Genomic DNA, 21,561 nt, shown 5'->3' with positions numbered 1-21,561 from the left:
TTTGCGTCCGCTGCGGTACCCACCGCCATCCTAATTGTGTGGTGGGTAATACGCTTGGTGATGGCAGAAGGACCCCCTTAGTATCTACTGTCCAGAAATTGGTATGGCTTGATTATGCGGTGTGCCTACTTTGTCAAAACGCCATCACCTTTGCACTTTATTCTCGATTCCTACACCTCGAGTTGCAACTTGTATTTGTTTTTATCGAATGACTTTTTCTATTTTTAATTACTTGCACATATAGTCCTATACTGATCTACTTGGGTCTTATGGATTCTTTATGTATGCATGGTAATTCTTTTTTGCTATTTTATGTTTAATTTTTTTTATTTTTGCGCTTTTATGTCCTATGGTGGCCGAATAATGAATTTTTGACTGACTGATTATATAGTCAATCTCTGGCATCTTCTAGTTCATGTTCATCCCTTTTCAACGACCAATTTCGCTCTTTACACCCACATTTTAGAAAAAATTATTCCGAAAATGTTAACATGAGAAAAAGAAAAATTGCACTATTCAACACAACACCTTCACCCAAGCTATCAATCCATTCACTAACCTTACTAAGCTCTTTTTTAGTATCAATAACCCAGCAACCCACTGCTTCCCACGAGTCAACAGCATCACTCATCTCATTTGCATGGTAAATTCTAGGGGAACCAAAGCAAGATAACAAGAACCCATATGTAAATTCCTCTTCACCAACCAGGAAATCACCATTAAGACACACTTTATTTCACATTCACTATTTTCGACAAGCACTATTGATTTGGCTCCTGTGGGTTCAAGCTGCACGATACAAAATTCAACCTTTCTCTCATGCTCCATTCTCAACCTTGGTTGCACATGAAAAGGCGTAAATTCCTCTTCAGCCATAATCTGTTCTTTAGTTTCCCTCTCATCCTTTTAATCTCTCAAAATCTTCACTCTCCTCTCATATTCTTTAATACATTTATGTTCTTCTGTACTTAAACTACACACATACTTCCCATTAGGCTTTTTAGTGTTAGGGTTAGTTTGTATCTTTGGAAACAGGAAGGTCCTCCAGCAAAGCAATGAAATCCATAAACCATTGTGATAGAATGTTTTTGTTATTAAATATACTAACAAAAACATTAAATGAAAGATTATATGAAATTGACAGTTGGTGGGTGGTGGCACTTTTACCTGTAAAAGAAGGGATACAAGTACACACCAGGCACTTCCTGATCTCATAATGTCAACCTATTGTTTCAACAAATTTGCATAGATTTTAGCTTTGAAACTATTAACTAAGCTTTCCCTATTAGGCACAACAATAGGCCAATTATCACTATTTGTGAAATCATGCTAACAATTTTACAGCATTTGCTGTATGCCATTTCTATTCAGATGAAAAACAAAACTTAAGAGCATTGAAGACTTAAAAATCAGACTTCAAGAAACTTTTTTTTCAAACCAAGTAATAAATCTTCTTTTCTTCTTTTTTTGAAACAATAATCAAAAGTCAAAGCTCCAACTTTAGAGTTTTTCTTTCCTTTTTATCAGTTCATCTGGACTTAAAACTTTATTTCCTCATCTCAATAATTTGATAGATGACAAAAATAATAATGATTTTGTGCAGAGTTCAAATGTTTAGACTCATTAATTCATGACCTACAGGGTATGAAAAAATTAAGGTGTTTTTTCTTCAAAGATCAATCGGTAAGAGTTTTGTTAATTGTAGTGCTCAACATCTGATTTCTTCTACTTTTTCTGAAACAGATGCAAGAAACACCCATTCAGGTGAAGCGTACTTCCTATTTGGGTTGCTCTTTCTTTTGGTCTCTTGGCAACCAACAAGTCACTGTCACTATTCTCAGAATCAATTTCAATAAATGTTGGTTCTGGTTTCATTGACTCTAAGCTTTCATTTTCCCAGTGTCTCTTTTTGCAGGTTCCCTTGCTGCCTTGGGTCACTCATCTCCTTGAAGTGCCTTATTGACTCTTGTACCTTCCCTTGTGACTTCTGCTGAGTCTTCTTCTCACACAGTTGGACCTGTGCTTCGATAAGCATCTTGACTCACTTTAAACTGCTTTCTTCCTTTGTGGGATGTCAAAACCCAAATTCTCAACTGGAGCTTGTTATGAACTGGATCAGAGACTATTCCTGTTGCTGTGCATGACTTCGCAATAGGCCTTCCCTCTGTTTTTAAGAAAAGGCTGCCGTTACCTTCACCAGGCTCATCACTTTCATCAGCAACTTCACCCACTACTTTGCAGTTTTTAACAACAGTTTCAAGATTTTCTCCTCCAACTTCTCCAACACCCTGATGAAGATTTCTCCATCTACCAGGGAATAAATCTGTTTAAACGCCAGTTCCCAAATGGGTTTTGATTAACATACAATCAGCTGTGGTGTACATGATAATTCTAATGAAGTTAATTTTGTCTGAAAATCAGGAAAAGGTGGTGTTAGAACTTTTAGATTCTGAAGCTTCTGGATAATACATGGATAATAGGGCCTAGATTTATTAAGGACTAGTGTTGCCCTTGTGTCATGAAAGGTGATGCCAGGGCACCTCAGTCCCTTAGGTGAGATTTACTATGCCACACAGGGCCCCTTTTCATGGTTCTGCAGGCATGGTAAATGTTTAGTAATGCAAGGCAGCACAAGTCTCGGTCTTTAATTTCTCTGCCCTGGGAAGGCGTTCCATGGATAGAACGAAAGAGGAAAAAGCCTCAGAGGATTGTATTTGTGTTGGAAGTGTCCCTTCCCGGACAAATACAATCCTTCCTTCAACGTAGACACCCCTGCACAATAGTGCAAGGGTACCTGCATTGGCGCTTGGCAGCCACTAGTACACCATCACAGAGAGAGAACAGAAATGTGCCCTATCTTAGTAGATAGGGTGCATTCCTGCCCTCTCCATTTCAGAAAGCACAGCAAGATGTCTTGCAGCATTGCACTGATTCAAATGTTAATACTTCTGTCCCTCTGTGTTCATAATCTGTAAAAATATTTGCAAATTCCAGACATTAAAGAAAGATTATTGAGGATGTTAATGCAGTGTATGGTTCCAATTTATCAGCACATTTAATGAAGTACCACAGTATATTTTGATCTTGAAGATGCTCCTCAGCTTAAAGTGCATTTTGATATGCTCTGATTGACCCTACAAACTCCATGCATTGTTGAGGCTGCTAGGACCTTTCATTTGAATTCTATTTCCAGTCAGAATAGCTAATATGTTTTATGTTTAACAAGAGAAGGTTAGCACTTAGTGCAGGGGTAAGACTTATATTCTTTTTGCCAGAAGTATTATATCAGTTAGTAACAACTTTTGATTTTTGTGCTTGAGGTTGCTTCTGTCCCTTTTCAGTGTCTGGGGAACCATGTTCTATAAGGGTTGAAAATACTTATGTTTGGCTTATCCGGACAATATTATTTTTTTTACAATTTGTGGGAGGACACTCTGAGGCACTTAGAACAGATACTTCGCAAGATATAGGTAGTGAACCTGACCATAATGGCAACCGAGTTTTCAGACGATCTGCCGGTTATCTACCAAGATACAATGTGTGTTGACGTGGGAGTCCCCACCAGCTTGACTCAAGTCACACACTTTTCAGGATTGACCCATGACTACAGGATCTTTGTGGCCAACTATGGGACTATTGTTGCACCTTCAACAGCTTTGCATTCAGGAAACTGCTCAAGAAGGTGATCTTGACTGTGGAATAACAAAAGGCTTTTGAGGACCTAGAGAGGGCACTATGCACTACTCCTGTACTGAAGGCTACTGACTATAATCAGCCCTTAACCATATAGAATTAATGCCACAGATAGGGGAGATGGAGCATTATAGGGTCAACTTGATGAGAATAATAGAGATCATCCAGTCCCATATATCAATCACAGACACTTACTATGGAGCAGAACTAGATGTCATTGAGAAAGACAGATCACAGCTACTCAAGTAGTTGATGACAATGAAGGGTCAGAATCCCAAGATGATGTGATGGTCTGTCTTTTAAATGGCCTAGATTTTAGAATGGAGCACAAAGCTGGATTTAATTTCTGGAATGCTGGTGAACTTTACCTTACCTTTGCTTTTATCAATCTGATGATGAGACTTATCAAGTGGTGGAATAAGGATCCAAATGCTCAGATCTGGGAATCTGGCATGGGCCTCTTTTGGGACAGGGTTGTCTCCTGCACCGTATACTTTGGCCTAGTGCTATGGTAACCTAGCATGACAGCAGAGGCCTAGACCTGCCCTGTGACTTGGTGGGGCTTACCTAACAAGTGCTCATGCTGGACAGAGGCACAATGATCCTGCACCAGGTAGAGCACATAAAGTGGTTGTGGTAGCATACCATATTTTGAGATTGATAGTGTGACTAAAATGTTGTATCTGTGTTAGTGAATGTGTGACCTAGAGTCCCCTCTTGTAGAAAGTTTCATAGTTGTATATGAACCTTGAGCTAGGATGCTGCGTGTATGCCAAGTGCGAATGCGTATGGAGTCGGTCTGTTGCACATGTGCAGTAATAAGGCTCCATGTGTGAATAAGCTTGAGTACTGAAGCCAGTGGGCTCTTTTTGGATGCCCCAGGTTTGACACTGCACAGGAAGGAGGAGGAGGACAGCTCACATAAATGAATGATACCTGCATTATTGTGACTGCACAGTAGAGATCCATACACTGATGATGTGGTATTATCCATAACAAAAGTGATATTTATCATCCAGAAATGAATGCGACTATTTAACGATTTAACAAATACATTAGGGAAAGTATGCAGTTGGCCCAGGTGAACTGTTTAGACTGGAAAAAGGAGTTACTGTAGAGGATAACTGCACACAGCATGTACCCACACATGACAGCTAGGAAGATTCCATTTGAACTGTTCAAAAGAAGAATGCCCAACACTTGTTTGTGTCACAGTTGTATTGATTGGGATAAAGTCATACAATTTGATGATACTGCAAATTGGAGAAGTCGAGTGGAAAGGTTGATGCAAAAAAGAATAGAGGATTTTGAGAGAAGAAAGAATTTCAGAAATGTAGAAGTCAAAGTAGGGGATGTTGTGAAAATGAAAGCACCTGTAGAATGTGCAGTAAGGTCAAAGTTTACTAAAGCACAAGAAGTAATTAAGTTATTTAATAATGCTATAAAGACAGCTGTTGGTAGGATTTGGAAAAAGAACAGAGTTGTGCCCTTAAAAGTGAATGAGAGAGAAAAGATGAGCTTTGGAGGAGATGCAGGTCATTGTGGAGATACAGGAAGTTCAGTAGATGTGCAAATCAAAAACAAAACAAAAGGGTATGACTGGAGACCAGGTGAGAGATGTTTGAGCCATAGAAATGGCAGTAGAGGGAAAATAGGAACAAGTTTTCAGAGAAAAGTGCCCCCACGTTAGCTAAAGGATTTTGTCATTGTGTAATGTGAACTTTAGTAGTAATTGTGTTTGCTAGTTCTTGTAGTACCACATCTATGGTTCTTCTTGCATCACATTGATGTTTATTTATGTATAATAATAAGGAAGGGAGATGTGTGGTGTTTCTGGAATGTGGTTCTAAGAATAAAATCACATGCGGACTAGCAGACTTAGGAATGTTTTATTGTAAGGTTCCATAAATGTAAAGTATTTGGCATTTGGAGTCAGTTATTGTCTAGCTGACGAAAGGATGAGGCGTACAGAAATAAACCTCTATGATTTTACCTGCATGCGTGTTGAGGAATTTATATTTTCAAACGTTACAGTTGGCTTTCGTATTTTCGATTAAAATATGCATAACCATGTTCTTCTGGGTACAAAATGCCTCCAGTTATGTACGATGTCATAACACATGTGTAGACAAAATCATCTCCCTCATTCCATTTCCTGTCTGAAGTGTGTTTGTTTCTTAAGAATTTCAGACTTGGGGGCCGATTACAATGTTGGTCGGTAAGGCTCCGAATGGCATTTGGTTTGTCCGGATCCAATTCAGACTCACCTTTCCGACCAATTCGAAACCCTTCTGACCCACTGACTACGATGTTCGGAAAGCATTCGGACTTTCCGACTCCATTACGAACGGCATTCAGAGGAAGAGTCGGTCGGAGCAGACACGTACAGGTCTACAGACTGCATTTCTGACCAACAGATTACGATGTTAAATTCTGACATCCTTTCCGAATCTGTTGTTCCGGCACAGATCACCTGTAGGAATCTGAATTAGGGGACCCACAGCAGGCCCCCCTTAACCTGGGGCCCTCCGGTTGGGGCCTGTGGAGGTACCCTTTCCAACCATGCACAGTGTAGCAGGCACCATGGGGTGCCCGCCACACAGTCTAAGGTTTTCTGCAACAGCCCCTTTTTGCAATTGGAGCCTGTGTTGTCGGACAGAACACAGGCACCCATTGAAGTCAATGGGAGTCCGACCGAATGGTGTTCGGAAACATTGTAATTGGTTGGTCGGACCCCCCAAATCCGATTAGGTCGGAAACCAATCCGAGATCGTGTCTGTCGTAATGCTGTATGAGCGACATCATAATCGACCCCTTGGTGTTGTATGCTGGACCTTCCACCCAGAATTTCCAAGGATATTTTTTGTAACTTTTAAAACCCCTTGTTTTTCTGTTTAACTTTTTATCTCTATTTGCCTGTGCTCTTCTACAGTCTGTCTGTGTTTGGAAATTATAAGCATTGCCTCAAATACACCTTAGTTGATTTATTATGCACATTTCTTGTTTCATTTGCCAAAGTCCTGTTTTTGCAGGGACTACACTTTTTACTAAATTGCTATTTGCTCCCTGCAGTTGCACAAAACATTTTAGATCGAAATGCCACTAACAACCAATAATACATATTTTGGTGAAATACGATACAAACATGAAGCATTGTACAAATTGACACCTACAAATTCAAATACATCAAGCAAAAAAAGCTTCCTAACTATAAAGTAATAGGCAATAATACAAATCTAGGAATTACAGTTTTGACAAATTCTTTAAAGAAAATTGTGTTCCTAAGCTTTGCGCTGCTACACTATATATACATAATTTACACATGCTTCTCTAATCAGTATAAAAGGTATTACACAAGTGCCCTGCAAAAAAAGTGTATTTTCCAATGCAAAATATAACATCATGGATAAAAGAAATGCAAACTGTAGGTTAGCTATTCAAATGAGATTACCCATCTGTTCCCTGAAAGAGCTCAAGAGTCTATGAAAGACATAACACTGCCAACACATTGCACTCAAACGAAATGCACTGCATGCTGTTAAACAAACCTAAATTAAAATAACCATATGGTGTCTAAGGAACCTACCTATGGAAGGTGTTAGACCTGTCATCCGTAGGGTGGTCTTTCCCCCAACCTTTTGCATTTTACTTCCCATTTTTGATGAATATTTTGGTTGGGCATAAAACCCTTAGCACTTTGCCACAGCTAACCAGTGCTAATGTGCATGTGCATCTACCCTAAACATGATAACATTGGTGTACACCTGATTGGCATATTTTATACTGGTAAGTCCCTATAAAGTTGTATACCATATACCCAAGGCCTGTTCTTCAAAAGCAACTAGTGGGCTGCAGCAATGATTGTGACACCCACAGAAGTAGGCTTTCAAACTTGCCTCAGGCCTGGCACTGTAGTGCCTGAATGTGCAGTTTACTGCCACTTCGACTTGGCATTTAAATCTACTTGTCAAGCCTTAAACTCCCATTTAATTACATATCAGTCATCCCTTAGCTAGGCTCTAAGTAACCCTAAGGGCAGGGTACTATGTAAGTAAAAGGTAGGACATGTACATTTATATTTTGCATGTCCTGGCAGTGATAAACAGCCTATTTCCTTTTTCACTACTGTGAGGCCTACCCCTTTTATAGACCTGCATTGGAAATTCCTTGATATACTTTCAAGCTGTAATTTCCTGTTCAGAGAGGCATAGCTTTTTCTTGTTTGATATGTTTGTAATAGAAATGATAAATCCTCCTTACTGGTAAAGTTGAATTTAACTTTACTCTTTTAGAAATGGTACTTTTAAGTGGGAGGACCAGGCTTGGCTGTTCAGGCTGGACTGTTCCCATGAGGAACAGGGTCAACACTACTTTGCATATGGCTGTGTCCAAACTGGGGGGGAGTATTGGAGAAAAGAACAATGGATTTAACATAGATCTCTTGCCTGGGGATGAATGTGTGATTCATTTGGCATTCTGTCCATCATTTGTTGCTGCAGCACTTTTCGCTCTAAGTGGGATGAGTATACCCAGACGTCAGTCCCTTGCTCAGTTTGCCACTGGATTCAAGCTAGCCTGGCTTGAATCCAGTGGCTTGTTACCCTGAAACCGCTCCCAGGATGCTTGTTTCCAGTTCAGGGAGGACCCGGTTTAGCAGTTTGGGCTGAAGAAATGTTCCCATGAGGATCAGGGTCAAGACTGATTTGCATTTTGCTTGGTCCAAACTGGGGTAGCCTAGTGAGCAAAAGAACAATGGATTTAACCCAGATCTCTTCAATGGTGGTGAATGTTTAATACATTCAGCATTCTGTCCATCATTTTTTGCTGCAGCACTTTTTGCCCTAAGTGGCATGGGTATACCCAGACGTGGATCATTTGCTAGTTGCGCTATTGGATTAAAGCTACCCTGGCTGATGAGGGTTGTTACCCTGAAACCGTTCCCAGGATGCTTGTTTCCGGTCCAGGGAAGACCAGGCTTGGCAGTTCGGGCTGGACTGTTCCCATGAGGAACAGGGTGAAGACTGATTTGCATATGGCTGGCCCAAACTGGGATGGCGTAGTGAGCAAAAGAACAATAGTTATAACCCAGATCTCTTAATTGTGGGTTAATATTTGCTCCATTCAGCTTTCTGTCCATCATTTGTTGCAGCAACACTTTTTGTCCTAAGTGGGATGGGTATGCCTGGAGGTGGGTCCCTTGCTTGCTGTGCCACTGGATTCGAGCTAGCCTGGCTGGTGAGGATTGTTACATCGAAACGGTCCCAGGATGCTTGTTTCCTGTCCAGGGAGGACCTGGTTAGGCAGTTTGGGCTAGAGGACTGTTCCCATGAGGAACAGGGCCAAGACTGATTTGCATACTGCTGTGTCCAAACTGGGATGGTTTAGTGAGCAAAACTACGATGGATTTAAACAAGATCTCCTGACTGGGGGTTAATGTTTGATTCAGTCAGCATTCCGTCCATCATTTGTTGCCACAGCACTTTTAGAAACTGGACATATCGCTGTACTTACTGCTTTTTGTGCCTCATAGTCTGTCTTCAATACACCTCTGGGTAGGGTGACAGCTACACTTTGTGCATTCCCTCTAGACAGCCACAAACACAGGAAGATGAGGCTCAACTAAATTTGTATCACTTGCCTGCATTCTTCTGCATTCTAATGGGTCTTCCTGGACAGGGTGGAATGGGAGGGAGTGACTCTTACATGTCAATAGGTAGTGTCCTGTCCACACACAAAGCACTGATTTACCCTCCAGGGTTAGCCTAGCAGACTGGACTTAAATGAAATGGATCCGTGAGCACTTCAGAGAGTTCCTTTGATGTCACCCACCACTGGCACTTTTGAATACTGGGACCCCCTGCAATCAGACAATTGTGGATCGTGAACTGAGCCTCTGTCAGAAACACTGCTGTGCTGCTTAAAGGCTACAATTGGACTGCTTATCTGCAAAGACTGCTCTTCTGCTTGTTGCCCTGCTGCCTGCTGCTCCCTGGCTCTGCTGGAAGGACTCTGTCTTTCTTCCAAGTGACCTCCAAGGGTTTGCTGGCTTGCCTCATGTTTTCTGAAGTTTCAGGGACACAAAAGGTTTTCTACAATTCTGCTGGTGCAGCTAGACTCTGCCTTCTTTGAGTCCTACCCTTGCCTGAGGTAGGTTCTAAGCACTATTTTTGATGTAATCTTGAAAGATTCATATCACAGCTTCTACTGATTGGATTTTTCTTGTTTTGGTCTCATTTTGCTCAGATACATGTTATCTATTTTTCTAAACCAAATGTGGAGTATGTTTGTGGTGTATTCATTGTGTTATAGTGTGTGTGTGTGTGTGTGTGTGTGTACGTGTGTGTGTGTTGCACAAATGCTTTACACATTGCCTTTGTAGATATGCCTGACTGCTCTGTACCAAGCTACCAGAGGGTGAACACAGATTATGTTATTGTGCATCTAGCTTACCCTAACTAGAGTGGTGGTTCCTATCTGGCCTGGGTACATACCTCAGCCAACCATGAATCCCATTTCTAGCATAAGGCACTAATTACTAGCTTCTGTGACATAAAGGGGCCCATTCACAGAAGTATTTATGAATATGGATAGGGGTACCACATTAGTGCTCTTTTAAATCCTCTTTCAGGCCTTCTGAAACCACCCCAAAACATGCCGTTCCTTATTGATACAAGCAAAAAGGGCATACTCCATTCTATTAGTTTTCATTCACATGCCCTGAATGTTCCCATTTTATTCTCCTTTTAGATGTTAGGGGCTAATACACAAAGCACATATGAATATGTAAAAGAGTACTACATTGATCAACCACCAACAAACAATCTAGCCTCTACTAAACTAACAGTTTTAGACTAGATGTATTACCTTGAAAGATCTTTAAGTCAATACAATATACTAAAAACATCCTTATCTATCAGCTTCCTGGACTCTAAAATGAAAACATTTTAAAGATGAGTCCCTATATCGAGTGAGACACAAAGCTGGTCTCATGCTTCACATTTTTATACCTTATGCTACTTTATCAAATACATACATTATCTGTGTATTCATTTAAACATTTGGATAGTGCAGACTTCACTAATGGTCAAGATCAGAGGTGCATTTCAGAATTAAATCAAACAAATACTGGAGACATATGAAGCTATGTCACATTTGTAGGCCATATGTCTTAAGAACTGGGTTTGAATTTAAAATTTGGACATTGAGGTGATCTGCCTTGCATTCTAGAACCAATTTGCCATTATGAACAGAATGTAGGTTGAAATTTGGAGACATCATCGGATCCTGATCAAATTGATGTGGTTGAAAGATTTGGTGCGAATATTGAAGCATGATTCAGCAACTTAAGTGAATTTTCTCAAAGGTACAGTTAATTTTGGCATTTGAGATTGCAGGACATTCCTGGGATATGCCACAAAATGTGCTTGGGGATATAATGTGATACAGCAGGGAAATTCTGTGATGAATTATTCAATATTGAAGAGTATTTAGTCTTGACAAAAACATTCTGTCATGAGTGAACCTCAGCATAAAATTACTGAAAATGTCAACCATTATATTTGTCCAAAATGCCATTGACACCTAAAGACAGACCTAAAATATCACAATGCCACAGATGTTTCCCCTGGGCCCTATTATGTATTGGGGGCACTTTTCTTGTTTGCGCCCAGGCCCACCTTAAAACAGGTGCGCCGGGCACAAACAGAGAAAGTGCACCATATTACAAAGAATGCACTGCCCCCAGAGCAGCCGCAAACTCGTGCTGCCCTGGGGGCAGCGCATTCAAGTGAAATAAGGACCGGCTTTGCAGCAGCCACTCCATGTTTCACTGTGCAGGAGGCAACCCACCTGCACTTTGAAGGGCAATTAGAAACCCCCTTGCAGACGGGTGAAGTCAGTGACTGCACCCACGTGCGAGGGGATGTCTGGGGGGTACATGGGACACCCTTTCTCCCTCCAGAGGGCTGCTCTGAGGGGACGCACTGACAGTGCGGCACCTTTTATGTGGCGCACAGTCAGTGCACCTCCTGAGAGTGTCTTTGCTTCTGCTCTCGCGTCTGTAATATGGCGTGGGTGCAGAGGCATGGGGATTCCCTCTTTGAATGGGGCACTCCCCTATGAAAATGATTGAACACCCCCTGAAGATAGTCCTGGCACTTCAAGTGTACCAGTGCTCTTGGTTTTACAGAAGGGGCCGCACAAGCGTCTACAGCCACTTCTGTAATACAAAAGTGCACCGGGGCACGGAAAGCAGGCAAAAACGCCCATTGCGCCCCTGGGGAACATTCTGTAATACGGCCCCTGGTGTTCTTATTTGTATAGAATACCACTGGCTGTCTTCTGACTTATACCAATATGCCATTTTATTTACACATTGACACTTGCTTTACTTTGTCCGGTTATGTTCCTTCTCACTTGGGGTTCTGTTGAAAAACTCCCTCTCACTACTTACTTGACCATGTGTTACTTATCTGTTGTATATATTTCTAATTGTCTTTTGAAAATAAAGTAACATCGGATGAATTAATATACTGGTTGACTTGTTCTCTAATTTCATGCTGTTATTCACTCACAACAAAATGTTTTTTGAAGAATAAGGACTCTCCAATATTGATTAATTCAGCACAGGATTTCTCTGTTGTATCTTATTGTTCCTTTAAATGAGCTCCAGGTGTACACCTGTTGCGAGTCTATACTTAATATCCATGTTCACATGGACATTTGGGTCATTCTTGTTTCTTTACACTACTGGGGGGCATAATGAGTGTGTACCACTGTTTTCAGCACCCCCATGGCACTTTTGTATAGCACAAGTGGACGTGGAGGTTGCATGGCCCCTTCAGTAATACAGATCACACTGGCGCACATATGGCACCAGCACCATTCAAAGGGAGTGTTTGCTCATTAACATAGGGGCTGGCATCATGCAAATGAAGGAAACTCTTTGTCTTTGTATCCCTACATTATTATAAATAAAAGTGAAGAGAAAAAAAGACCATCAGGCGGTGCACTGACTGTATGCTACAAAGAGGTGGTGGAAAGTCAGTGTGATCCCCCTGAGGTGGAGGAGTCCAATGCACTCAACAGGCATCCACCTGAAGGTGGGTCAGTCACTTAAGGCACCTACCTGCAGAGTGATCTCTGTCCAACCCTTTGAAGTGCATAGCAGGGGCTGCCTGCACTGTGAAAGATAGTGGGATGCTATAAACAGCCCCTCCATCTTTAACTAATATGCAGCATCCAAGGCAGCCATAAGTTTGCTCCTACCCAGAAGGCAGCACATTACATCATAAGTGCAAACAGGGAGAGTGCACCTTAAGTGAATTATGGCCCCTGGAGTTATTTGCAGAAATTTTGACTTGCTCTGCAATGATTTTTCCAGGTTGCAGGACACTCCTGGGACTGTGTTACATAAAGTACCCAGAGGGTACAATGAGCATGTTCCCCGTTTCAGCATCCCCATGGCACTTTGGTATTACAGAAGGGGATGCAGAAGCTTGCATGTAACATAGATCGCACAGGCACATATATAGCACCAGCACCATTCAAAGGGGGTGTTTCCTAAAATTGAAAGCAGATCAGCTAGGTCGCAGCTTCCTAGTCCATACTGTTTTTGGTCAGTGGCAGCTGGTGAACTTTGAAAGTGGTGTGGCATAAGCATCTATTGCAAAGAGCATCAAGTCAATGTAGTGAGCAATTCCCCTTTCTCCTATGTTGGTTTGGCTGGGTTTTACCAGCGAAAACCACACATAATAACAAGCCCAAATTATGCAATTCACAAGACAATTTTCACATAAACTGGCTGGAAATACAGAGGTTTTAAATGCACTTTGTGATGTGCCAGGAATGCCTTAACATCCGTGGAGGTGTGGGTTGAACCCTGCCCAGTAAAAATGGGGCTAAAATTATAAAGATACTCGACGAGTCAAAAAATCTAATCTTGCAATGTCGTATGGCACATTAGATTTCAAAATATATGTAGCATCTATCTTTAGTTAATTTTTCCATCCTGTGTCTTCCATGTAGGTTTTCATCCACATTATAAATCTGTTTTGCTTGAAACTGCAAGGTGCATATGTCCAGAGTGTTCACACAATCAAAGGCCAGAGACAGCAAAGCTAGACAGATACTACAGTCTCACAGGATATTGCTACTATTGAATTATACAAGGCTTAAAGATTGTTACAGGGCATAACAATTGTAGGTGATTGGACTTCAGACAGTATTCGTGATAATATGACAGAAAAACTATTTTGCTTTCTCTTGTCAAATGTGAAAGATGCAAGGGTCTTTAACAGTTGCTCCAAGATGTGTCCACATGTTGATCCCTTATCTACTATCTCAGAAATGATTTTTAGGGGAGGTGGCATTTTGAGAATGAGCATCTAGACACGACACACTGCCTGAGGGCACATCGCTTAATGGTTGGTAGCTGTAGAGCTTTCGAACGAGAGCCCCAGTCTTTATTAATCAGTGGTCTTCACATTCCCACCTGTACATGCCTTCACACATGACTCAACTCTTTCTCAAGGCTATGAAACCCACTGCCATTCAAATACTCATTTGAATGGGAAGCCTGTCTGCTACTGGATATCTGCCTTATCTGCCCAAATTTGCCTTACAGACACTGACTTGCATTTCAGAGGGAGGCACCTGTTGATAAATATACTTACCTTTTACATAGGCCACTCTGCCTCTGTCCCTGCTATGCTATGCTATGAAGTTGCCATATTTGTCTTGATGACGTTTTTAAGGAAATGTTATTAGATTATCGATTCTTAAATTCAATATATTTGAAAGCACACTTTGCAAACTAAAGTTTTGTATGGGTCTCACACTTCTAATCACACTGTCCCTCCTAGAATAACTTACTCATTGTCTTCCAGTGCCAACTGCTTCTTGGTATAGTGCATATAACAGAAAAGGCAAACACACAAACACACAGCTCTGAGTCTGTGCTGCAGCATGTCTGTTATGCACATGCCAGCAGATCACTAGTTGAGTGCATATGTATCTATAAAATCTGCAGTAAGGTCTTCTCCAAGAACAAAGAGCAGGAAACCTTCTCATTCAGAGAAGTGAGTCTCACGCATCTTGTGAGATTTTTTCTCCATAACTTGGTTCAAAAAGTTAATGGCCTGATTTAGATCTTAGTGGACAGGTTACTCCATCACAACAATGACAGATATACCACCCCCACTCCCACTGAAAGACTCACACACCCACTCACAGACCCACTCAGACGCTCACATACTCACTCACAGACCCACTAAGACACTAACGCATCCCCTCAAAGACCCACTCAGTGACTCATGCACCCACTCACAGAGCTACCCAGACACTCACTCAGACACTCATGTACCGCCTCAGATATTCATGCACTCACTCACAAACCCAGTAAGATACTCACACACCCATTCACACACACAATGAGACACTTATGCAGGTACACCCAGACTCACTCAGATGCTCACACACCCAGTCACACACCCATTGAGACACTCATGCACTCAGTCACACACCCAATGAGACACTCTTGCACTTACTCACACACTCATTTTCAAAGGTTACAGGTTATAGTTAGGAAACAGAATTTTTTTTAAAAACTTGAAAATTCACAGAAATTATAGTTAGAAAAGAGAATTTAAAAAACCTTAGAAATTCAGTGAAAAAAACAAAGGTTACAGGGTCGTTATATTTAGGAAACAAAATAAAAAACCATAGAAATTTACTGAAAAAAAACACAGGTTACAGAGACGGTATAGTTAGGCTCATATTTCACTCGTATGAAACAAATGAAATGCAGCAATTATACTTACCTCAGCTAACTATAACTTATAACCCCGCAATAGGTCCAGGAGGGGGGCTTCATTGCCCCTTCTACTTTTTAAAGTTATTTGCCCTGTGGAGGTGGTGGTGCCGGGACCCATGGGGTGGTCCCCAAGGCCCCCCGTTACTTTCTATTTAGCTCCAGGGAGGATGTGATCCCTGGGGTGTCTGTGCAGCCCCTTCTATATATTTTTACTATAGCCCTGAAGTAATGGAGGGCCCTCCCTTATAATTTACATAAGCACAATTAGACAAAAGTGGCTGGACTGTATTTCTGCACAAACATGTGTGTTCCTTGTATTATAAGACTAAATAAAACTTATTTTGGTACAGTGCTCCAAGGGGATGAAATGTTCACCCCACTACAACACAGGGAAGCAAGTCTCCCCACAACAATGAATAATACCCCATGAGCTCCTCAATAATAATATCACAGTTCAAATTGTGTCAAAGTTGTCCTTTTAATTTTATTTTCTTCTTCTAATGCATCCAGTAATATTTTCAGTTCTGTAGGCAAAACATTTTTTGTCATATAGGCACATCAACCAATGACTTCCTCAGGGCTAACACAGATTCCAGTATTGAGTATTACAGTAGAAATCCATAATTTGGTGGTATCCAGCATGTATATCCTTGTGTATCAGTTTACCAGACTTATTCACTATGTCAATTGTAAAGGTTCATATCAGATCAAGGAGAGTACTCCAACTCGTGTTCTTGTCAAAGCTCAGGAGAATTATTCATAATTTCAAGTCCAGAGAGGTGGTGTTCACCAGGGCACAAATATGCCCTAGGAGGAGGGCCCGCGTATCTCCCAATATTTATATGAAACTCTGCATGCCTCCGGGTCCTGGTCACCCGGAAGCTTAATTAAACCATGCTTGGTATTTTTTTTTTTTAATTCATGGCAATATTCACAAATATTTCGTAAATATTGCAGTGAATTTTGAAAAAATCCTTTCTTGCCCTGCCGGTGCCCCAAGACCAAGACTCCAAGCTCAGGGTATTACTACCTTGCCCCCTTTTGTTTTTTTTAAGGTTTTTGGGGGACTCGGCTGAAGCTGAGTCCCAAGATGTCTTCCCACACTCCCTGGTTGAAGCCTTCAAAGCCAATCAGAACCTGCAGATCTTCCTTAAGCTTGCTATTATTCGCAAAGTAGTTGCCACAGACATATAACTGTGGATTTCCTTTAATATCTCGCAAACTACTGAACAGATTTTCACCAAATAACATAAAGCACAATCTGTGGACCTAATGTTAGCTTTCTGCCAAATTTGGTGCAATGTCATCCAGCGGTTGGGCTGCAAGCATGCCTAAAAGGTCTATGGGAATTCAGATAGGAAAATTCACTTTTTTTGCCCCACCCCTTTTTTTTGGCCCCTGCTAAACGGATCATTCCATGCACAAGACCCAACATGACACTTATTTTGGAAAACTTTGTGAAGATTCATCAAACGGCGTCAAATATATAGGTAAGTCAATAATCGCCTTTCCTATGGAAACATGGTCCTAACTATAACTACCTACTGGTAACCACCAAAACCAGCTCAAGCCTTTAAAGTACCTGTGACAATCAACCATTTATCACTGTCTAAGGATAGTACACTAGCACTGCTCTAGCTCTTTCACTGCTTAAGATACCAATGAGTGCAATACTGTGGCAGAGACTGTGAGCTGGATCACAAAACATTTCGGCTGGTGCAATTCCATGCCCTGGGCTGAAAGTTAAGATAGTGCTTACTCAAAACACCTTTTACCACTGTAATATGCTAGTGGGGTTCTAAAGGTGGTAATGTGTGGCAAGAATGTGTGTCAACATTTGTTGCACAGCAATTTGCTGTGGTGGTGATGTATTCTGCCGTTTTTTGCATTCCTTTGTTTTTGTTCTGCATTAATGTAATGTGATTTTATTATGTTGTACTCCAGTTGTGTTGTGTTCTGTTTTGACTGTTGCATTGTGATGGGCTCTGTTATATTTTAATTGTGTTGAAATGTTACTTTGCACATGTTACCGTGTTATATGCTCTGATATGCCAAGTCAGCAAAAGTTACTACGTTTCCAGTCAAAAGCAATACATGCCTTGAAAGCGTATGTGAAAAGCAACCAATTGCCACTTTATAACATGTGAAAAATTGATGCCCCAGCTCTTTACCTACTTAAGGCACCAGTCAGCCCAAGATTGTGTCAGAGATTGTGGCTTAACCCAACACTACCAATGATCACTTTATGTGAAGGGGCCCTTGGTGTTTCTAGTGGAGTTTTAGTGACATTGTAAGAAAATCTCATGTAAATGTAAATGTAGGTAACACCAATTCATTTTAAAGGTAGTTATTAATTAATGAATTGGGATTCTTAAACATGTCCCATGTTCCTTGACATATTTAGGTAACAACAAAGTTTGCACTGTCCATGAATAAATACCTTGATCGGAGGTTTTGAAGAATTTTCCCAAATACCTTTTTGTTTCTGTTGACCTTGGTGGTTTGGTGTAGAGAGTCAATGGTGTAATGGTCAGTCCAGTTGAGGTGAAGTGGAAGCTGACACTGTTGATTGTGGTGCAAACAAAATCCAGGTTATTGCATCACAGTTGGTTGGCCATGTGATGTGCTGCTTAATGGAGGTGGTGGCCAAGACGTTAAGGAAAGCATCTTTATTGTCTTCATGGACATGCTGAAAATGCTAAAAAATATTGTGCTAGTTGAGCTGGCAGAAGCTGCTGTGGTGATGTTGCAGGTATCAGTGTTAAATGGCAGGCTTGGGCCTGGTGGTCGATAAACAACTTAAAATGTGACAGTCTCTGTAGCAATCAGGAGAACTTGCCCATTGACAAAAAAGCTGGAGGCTTTCTTGCCAACTACCTAAAATCTATGAGCTCATACATTAGAAATAAAAAGGTTATTAACTTAACATCCTCCAACCAAATCCTGGATGCATTTCAGGAATTGTACAAATATTTACACAACCCCGACAAATAAATCAAGAGGGTGACGCCTATTTGAAGAAACCCTTGCTTCCCTCACTGAAAGGTAAGCAGAAAGAATTGAATTAGCCCATTCCAAAGCAGAAATACTGACAACAAGCCTTGGTCTAATAATTGGGAAAGTATTAGGCCTGGATTGTTTCCCCAGAAAATGTTATAAAAAAAGTTTGCTCACTCCTGAACCCCCTTCACAACCTATTCTCACACTATGCAAACGCTGGTACCGTATTAGGGTCTGCCACCCGAGCTTCTAAATTCATAAAACCAAAAGAAAGAAAGGACCCCTTAGAAATAAAAACTATTGTCCAATAGTCCTAATAAATATTGACTGTAAATTACGTACCAAAGTGCTCATCATCAGATGGTAAAAAAACTCTCCCTCAGTTAATTCACCCAGCACAATCAGGAATTCTTAAAGACAGATTGACCAATTCCTTGTTGCAGTTTGCGTTGGCAGTACTGCATTCTACTAGGGCATTCCTCCTGGATTCTTTCAGGAGGTGGTGGTACTGTTTGAGTGCTGTCTTCAAAGTGGTGTGGTTTTCTGTTTCTTTGCTAATGGGCCACTTCCTTTACAGTTGACGCCTGATGCCCTTGGCAGCTTTCAGTTCCTCTGTGATCCAGCTGGCTCTTTTGTTTCGTCTTTTGGTGTTGGCTGTCTTTATGGGGTGACAGTGTTGGAGCATTCTATGATCCATCAGGAGAAGTTTTCTGCTGCTTATTGTGGGTTGGATTTTGAGTCTGGGAGACAGGAGTAGAGCGTGCTGTTCCACTCGTATTCCGGTATCTTTTTTCAGTCTCTGTGTGTGAATCCAGGTGTCATGTTGCTGGAACTGATGGGTTTTGAGATGGTGAAATGGATGCTGTAGTGGTTACTTCAGGTGAGCTGTGTTGTGTGGCTTTTCTTAACTCTGTCGTAGGAATAGAAGATGGGGTTGAGTGTATGTCTTGTGATGGAGCAAGGACTCGTAAAAAAGAGACATGCTCGGAAGAAATAAGCAATCCACTCATTTAACTCACTAACAAAGTTATTAATAAGTTTAGTGAAAACGAATATGCACCACATGAACACAAGGGTTAGCGAAGCTTGCGTATGTGTGTACTAACAATGAAGAAAGACTAATACTGCTTTAAACGGCGAAACTGCTGTGCGCATGCATCAACTACATCTGCGTAGGATGACAAATAGAATGCTTGGAGGGAAATTCTGGTGCATGAGCAGAAGATATTAAAATGGAGTCTTGAAGACACGTGTGCATGGCATCTGCTTATTTGAACTAAAACAAGTGGTATTACTAATGCTAATGCGGGGAAAGATATTAATAAATAAACTGGTATAGAGTAGAGGTGAGTGGTATACAGTGCAAACACTTTATTTTAGAAAGTAACATCTGTTTTCTGACTTTTATCATTAGTGCGTATTTGGGCCTCTCTTGCATAGCCGGATTGAATAGTCACGTGAAGTCTGCGCATGACCACTGAATGAAGCCATGAAGGTCATGACTGTAAAGTTGAAAGGGAGCCAAATAAGAAATGCTACATCCTGGGAACAGGATGGTTAAGATTTCAACAATAAAGAAATACATTCATGACCAACTTAAATTGTTTTCATGTTGATACTCATAGTGAATGAGAGTAAAATCTATGAATATAGAATAAGTGAAAGGGTTTGCGAACAATAGTTAACAGATTTTAGTGACATGTAAGCATGGTGTGATGAAGAACCCCCCTTGCCTGACCAATCAGATTTTGTATTTTTATGATATTGAAACTTTAGTGGGTGGAACATGCAGAATGAAAGGTATAATTAGGATAGTTTTAGTTAGTCAGAAGCAGAGAAGCTGAGAATACTGGACCAGAAGAGAGCGTGAGATGCTGAAGCTGCTGATGAAGAACTGAAGAAGTACAGTGCAGGGAGGAGGGAGATGATTGTAGAACCTGAACCAGAACTTTCTATCCTAATTAAATTGGGTTAGATCAGAAGATTGTGGAAGAATCTGGAGGAGGAAGAGATTGTCAGAGAGGGGTGCGGCGCAACCGTCGGTATTCTAGAGAGGTCAAATATCCTGTCCTGATTCCTGTCCTGAAGTCTTTTTATCCTGACCTATCCTAGGGGACCCTTATCAGCCCTTTGGCCAGGGGGTTGGTCTTCCACACCATCCTTGGTAACTATAATTACTCATTATTTGCTGAATGTTCTTTTCTCTCTGTCCTCTTTTCTCTCTGGGTATTGATTATTGCATGAGTCTGAAGCATATGTATGGTGATTATGAATTGAATTTTTCTCTCCAATGAATGAAGGTGACTGCACTGTATTGAGTTGTTCACATGCATTAATTTTAGATAAAGATTTAAAACTTCTTGAGTCTGTGGTAATTTAATTTTAATAAATTAAAATTAAAGGTATGTTAGTTATCACCATCAACTAGTTCTACTAATGGTCCATCGACCAGAGGAAAGAACTTGTTGATCTGTGAAGGGTTAGTTAGAGATGAACCAAAGTATTGAATAAACTAATCCTAAACAGTTTGTGAAAATGAAAAGAAAACCCCCTTAACTGACCAGCATTTTTTACCACCGTGAGTTTATGGGCCCAGGTGAGTATATGGTAGTGGAGTGTCTGTTGTTGGTGAACCGCTGGATCACCTGCATTGTGGGTGGGGTCGGAGACCAGTTGTTTGAGATCCATGTTGTTCATGGTCTCCAGGAGGTAAGTTGTGTTGGCGTCGTTGGGGTCATCGAGGTGGAAGTTAAGATCCCCAAGGAAGATGTAGTGATCGGGGTCAATGGTGAACGGGCGATGATGTTCAGGATTGCATTGCAGAAACTGGGGCATGGTCCTGGGGTCTGTAGGCGAGAGTGCCTCTGATGGTGCTTTTTCTGTCTGTGTAGAATTGAAAGCTGAGATGCTCCATGATTGGGGTCAGGTCATCCAGGGAATTCGTGCATCGGATGGTTCATAGTAGATGATGGCAAGTCCAACTCTGTGCTTGTTGTTTTGGTCCAAGTGTGTTATTTTGTATCATTAAGGAATGGCAATGTCTGGAGAGGAGACGG

The sequence above is a fragment of the Triturus cristatus genome, chromosome 6 (genome assembly GCF_964204655.1).
Source record: "Triturus cristatus chromosome 6, aTriCri1.1, whole genome shotgun sequence".
In the NCBI taxonomy this organism is placed as follows: domain Eukaryota; kingdom Metazoa; phylum Chordata; class Amphibia; order Caudata; family Salamandridae; genus Triturus; species Triturus cristatus.
The sequence above is the reverse complement of the archived record's forward strand: the minus strand, read 5'-3'. Positions refer to the sequence as shown.